We start from the raw sequence: 5973 nt of genomic DNA, 5'->3' as shown, positions 1-5973 counted from the left end.
TACAGGAGTTTTCTGCTTAGTGGTTTTAGACTACAGTTGGACACAGGTAACTGAAACTTCATAAAGGAAACCCATGGGCATGGAGGTACAAAATAAAAGTATAGATCCATATAAAAATAACAAAAGTACCAGAGATTAGATTTCTGTAGCTGTTTCAATTGGGGTCATGGATTGGGGGGACACTGTATAGAGAGATTTTGTAAAAAACCTAGCCCATACTTAATCATTTCATTCTATAACTAAGACAGAGGGACCCCCTAGAAGCATATAAGGTAGTCAGGAATAAGCTACCTCATCCTCCCTGAAGCCCCCCGGGTCCCACTGCCGGATGCCAGGTAGGCAGCCCATGAACACAGACTGAAGGAAGGAAAGAGACATGACAAGAGTGAACAACTACCTCACAGTGGCAGCACGGGCTGTCTGGAGAGGGGGGCAGCTGCACGTGTCAGGTACAGATGTGCCCCTCCGTCCACTCAGCGTGGTAAGGCCAAGGGCTGGAGAGGGGCACAGGAATGGGGCAGAGGGAAAGCTCCGTCTCCAGCAGCAGTGTGGACCCTGAGCAGGGACTTTCACCGGCACCAGAAACATCAAGCTCTGTCAGTTAAGAAGAACAGAGAATTTCCATGACGCACACACATTAGCAGGAGGCCACGTCTAGATCAGATGTGGCAGAGGCTTGGGTAAGAACAGGCCACTGGAGAGTCCACAAGGAAAGGAAATGTACTGGAGTCTTCAGTGACAGCTACAGAATGGCTCTGGGTAGCATCAGGCACAGGACAAAAAACCTTACATTCTGAGGAAGACAAGGAGCAGGTATCTACTGCCAGAGAACAGTAATAATGGCAAAGAAAATAATCTTTTAAGAAGAGCAAATAACTTGTGGAAAGTATTTAGACTTTAAAAACACTTTAGGGCTGGCCAGATAGCTCAGTGGACTAAAGGGCCTGCTTAGGCAGAGTGAAGAGGCTGAGGTTTGATCCCCATTGTGTGGTGCCCAGCCCTGCCCCCAGGGCACGCTGAAACAGTGATTGAGACTGGCATGGTGGTGTGCACCTGTAATCCCAGAGCTTGGGAGGCTGAGAACAGGAGAATCACAACAAGTCCAATCTACATAGTGAGACCCTGTAGAGCCTGTACTAAATATATTTTTTAAAAAAACAAAAACACTTTATTAAAAACACAAGACAAATGGGAGAGGAACATTGCAAACACAAAGGATTGGTTTTTTTGGGTTTGGTTTGGTTTGGTTTTTTGTTTTGTTTTTGGCTAGCTCAGGCTGCTTTAAGGGTGAGGAAGGTAGAGTTGGGGATCGAACTTGGGTCCCTTGCACCTGACTAGGTTTTCCGCAGCAGGGGCTTAAACAACTGAGCTAACCCGCAAGCCTCCTGCAAATGTAAAAAGTCATGTTCTCCCTTAAAAAAAACTGATGTGAACTAGATGACAAATTGTTTTCCTAAAAGACTGCAGTAAGAGGTAAAGAAAAGGAGGAAGAGAAGGAGAGAGGGAAGGGAAAACAGGCTGTGTGTGTGGACAGTCAGGCAGGTGGGAAATCCTGTTTCCATCTCAGATGAACTGGTGGAAATGATTAATCCTGCACAGTGTAGGGCCATGGATGTTCTAATATGTCTGGGTTGCTATAACAAAATGCCATAAACTAGGCAACTTACCCAAGACCAAGTTTCTGTGTCTGATGAGGCTCTGATATCCACTTACAGTTAGTACCTTCTCACTCACAAGGTGGAGACCTTGCTTCCTAATCCCTCTGCCAAAGCCCCGCATCCTAAAACCATTACTTTAGCGGTTAAGATTTCAACTGAGGAATAAGAGATACATATTTGTTCCAGATATTAGATTTCTGTAGCTATATCAATCAGGGTCTAGAAGCGAACACAAGGCACGTTTACTTCTGTCCTAGGAAATCATGCCTAAATGATCTTGGGTTGCTTGAGGGAATAAATTGACACATAGACAAGATTGAATTTGTGTGTGTGATTTACTCAAGATTTTTCAAAAAATGCTTTGGTAAGGTTCGGGGACTGCAAAGCTGTTTAGCTATAGGAATTGGAAACATGAGGAGAAAGATAAACAATGGCTCCCCAAAGGGACTTTATTTAAACACATTCACTATTTGGGAAGCCATATTAAGGGGACAAATTTGACCCCATGGCGTTAAGATTTTGAAAGCAGTGAAATTTCATGTCCTGAAACCTCAACAAAAAGTATTTAGCCACAGTGAGTTAGAAAAGGAGGTCCAGAAATTTTCAAAATGAGTAAAAGTATATACTTGCACAGATAAAGTGTCCAGACTTTGAGTTTCCAAGAGTTGTTGCCAGAAACAGGACAGCTGTGTTCCTAAGCCCCAAAGGTACAATATAGTGGGGTATGCTTAGTAATGAAGAAAAGTAAAGACAGACTCCAGCTCTATATGCAAGCTCATGTTGTCCTGCTCAATCGATAACTACATTGTGAAACTGAGGAAAGTAAAAAGTGAAGAAATTGAAACGACTGTGATAACAGACTAAGACTATATTAAAAAATTTTATCTGGGACAATAAATTAGGTTGGCTTTGAAGTTCTAAAAAATCTAACAGGCTGTGAGTGTGTCTCAAGAGACTCCTTGAAAGAAGAAGCCCTTTCAGATAAATAAATGTCAGAGACTCTCATTCCTCATCTTACTGAGATCATAGGACACATGACAGTGTTATCATAGATGGCAAACTGAATGGGCCAGAAGGCTCTGACACTTGTCTTTTCTACATCAAGAAGGGCTGCCCCTCTAGTAACTATTTTGGGGGCAGGTGGGGGAAGACTGCTTCCTTGAGACATTCCTGTAGCTGACTGATGGTCCCCTTTGAGCTCTGTGAGGCTTTGTTCTCTCAACTCCTGCCCCTAATGCTGCTTGATCTGCTAGGTCTGGCTTTCTTGTGGGTTGCCCCTGGTGTAGGATTCAGTGACAGGGCTTAATGGATCACTGATTCCACCTACTCCTTGATAATCTTCCCATTTTTCGGGAATAAGGTGGGTACCCCAACTTGGAGGCCTACACTCGTCCTCTCACTGGTCCCAGGTCCATGTCCTAGAACTGTAGGTGGGGGTTTGCTGTGCAGTCAGAGTGGACATATTCCTCTACCAGAGTGGCCAGCCCTGTTTGGTTTCATGAAAACTGGCTGTTCTCAAAATGGGAATTCCTGGTATGGCTCCTCTCAGGAAAGACTCATCTGCCTGCCCTGTGCCGCAGCTGAGACTTGTGCATCAGGATCTGTCTGGGGCTGACAGCACAGCTGGCCTGAGACATCCAGCCTGGCAGGAGGCCTCCCATCCTCACCTCCCTCTACTTACCACAGATGGGCCCAAAAATGGAGATTTTATCCAGAGCTTGTTTGCTGCTGGTTCTTCTTCTGGCCTTTCTAAGTCTAAGGGGGTCCAGTTGCAGCCTCAGTGGCAGTGTCTGCCAGGGGACTCTGAGACACATGGTACACCCTGGAGGATTCTGTTGTATCCTTCTTCTTCACCTCTCTCAACTGCTACGGGGTCCGGCAGTAGCTGAACAGAAGGGGGATGATCTTCTGTGTGTTAGACTGAAAGCTCTCACTACCAGAGTCACCGGCCTACCACACCTGCAGGTCAGAGGGATGCCAGTGTCCCCTGAACTCCCCCTGACCCATCATCACCATCAGAGGAGCTCCTGTGCTGCTCATTCAGCTCACAGATGTTCTTATCCAAGTTCTCCTGGAAACCAGAAAAAAAAGGGGGGGCCAGTTCACAGTCTTTTTTAACTGTGAAAGAGCCAAATCCAGTGAATATGAAGACACAGCATGATGTTTTTATGAGTATGCCTTTCTATCAGATTACATTCTACATTACATCATACTCTCCTTTGCCATAACTTTTTAACCACACTGCACAAAAGAGGACTTCCAGAATTACTTCAGAAAATGGAAGAAAATGATGGGATAAGTATATTCAAAGTGTGTGTGTGTGTGTGTGTGTGTGTGTGTGTGTAGGGGGGTATTTTGAGGGAGACTCATGGCAATGTGTCTTTTACTGTAATAAATTTTTTTAATTGTATTGAAATAGTCACTATCGGGGCCAGGGAGATGGCTTCCCTGGCAAGCACAAGGGCCTGAGTTCAATCCCTGGTTCCACCAAAAAAAAAAAAAAAAAGGAAAGAAAAAGAAATAGTCACTATCAATGGCCATGACTCACCCACACGGCTGACACTGACAAAGGATCTACAAAGTGCAGTTCGGGGTTTCGGGATAAGTCCTGAGGGGACTTGACTGACCTTGTCAAATACAAAAGTTACATTTCTTGATATATAGGTCTTGCTTTATCTTGGTCTTATCTGTCCAGCAGAAAAATGTAGAAATGAGGTATGAAAAGTAAAGCCATGTTAATATGCTGAGCTGTGGAAGGCTCAAGTCAACAGATTCGGACATTGCCAGTCCCGTGGATAACCCACTACTATTGTGGACTACTGGACTATATTGGAATATTTTGCTGAATTCATGCACCTACAATATTTGGATGGCAATGGAATACCCATCTCTGACAAAACTAAACATAAAAAGGAGATATAGGGGGCCCACCCATTAGCTCAGTTATTTAAGTGCCTGCTTAAAAAAGCAGTGAGGCTCAATTTCCACTGGTTCGAACCCAGATACTCCAGCCAAACCAGAAAGGCCCTGAGGGCATGTTCAGGCCTCCCCACCACCCCAAAGAAAGGAGATATAAATGAAGGACAATTCTGTATCTGTATGTCCAAAATTATTAGAATCGATATATAGCCACTTTCTCTTAATTCAATAAGAAGAAAGATTTGTACTAATAGTGTTTGGACAGGATATCATGTCAGCATCTTGAGCTATGAATGACTACTACAAAGACAACAATATGCAATTTATTAATTGTTGTAACTCTCCTGTCAACCTGTTTTGAAACTGTCTCATTGCAATTTTTTCTGAATAAAATTTAGAAAAATAGTCAATATATTTTTGGATCCTCCCATATATTCATGCAATAGTATAAGATTATCTCACAGTTTGAACTGTAAATTAAAAGATAGGTTAGGTCCCCAGTGTGCAATGCCAGCACTGCCCCTGGGGCATGCTGAGATGGCAACTGAGACTGGGCATGGTGGTGCATGCCTTTAATCCCAGCACTTGGGAGGCTGAAAATAGGAGGATCATTACGAGTTCAATCTGTGTCATGAGACCCTGTAGACACTGTACTAAATACATTTTTAAAAAGACAGATCTTCTAAATCCTAGAGAAACCAAACACAAGAAAAATAAAAAGTATTATAACCCTCATATAGAAAGAAAAATAAAGTCGTAAGAATACCCAACTGATCTGAAAAAAAGGCAGAAAAGAAGAAAACAGAAACAAAGAGAAGATGGGACAAAAAGCAAATAGCAAGATGGAACAGACATATCACTAATTACATTAAATGTAAATAGTCTAAACATTTCAACTAAAAGATAGAATTGCTAGACATGTTTTAAAAATACCACTTTATTGTATAGATCTTTTTTTAAAAGAGAGTTCAAGTTAGAATTAAAACAAAAAAAAATTACAGGTGATACAGCTTTCCCTTAACAAAGTATATGAATTTCACAGTATTTGTTGTAATACATAGTGTTGCCTTCCAATCAGTTATTCATATTACCAGATATATGCATGTAAAATTGGAAGAAAAAAGAAAGAAGTGTATAAGAAATTAAGAAGACAAAAATGAGAAACAATTTAAAACAGGAGAAGAAACAAATTAAAACATTAACTGCTTCCTTGCATAGACCAGCAGAAATGCACAGTAAACTTGTTCAAACCATCCTGCTTACATATATAGATAAATATCTTTCCCCCACTCCCTTTCCTGTCCTTCTCTTTTTTTCATAATTTTATTGATAAACAGCAATGAGACAGTTTCAAATCAAATCGGTAGGACAGTTTCAATAACTAACACACTGCATA

General features: G+C 42.1%; 1 pseudogene; it reads right to left on the bottom strand.

Annotated features, from left to right (window-relative positions):
* Window positions 1-276: 276 nt before the first annotated feature.
* Window positions 277-5973, bottom strand: part of LOC111812528 — a 17142-nt pseudogene continuing 11445 nt past the window's right edge.

The sequence above is a fragment of the Octodon degus genome, unplaced genomic scaffold (genome assembly GCF_000260255.1).
Source record: "Octodon degus isolate 3935 unplaced genomic scaffold, OctDeg1.0 scaffold00127, whole genome shotgun sequence".
In the NCBI taxonomy this organism is placed as follows: Eukaryota; Metazoa; Chordata; class Mammalia; order Rodentia; family Octodontidae; genus Octodon; species Octodon degus.
Note: the sequence above shows the minus strand (reverse complement) of the source record. Positions and strands in the feature narration are given on the sequence as shown.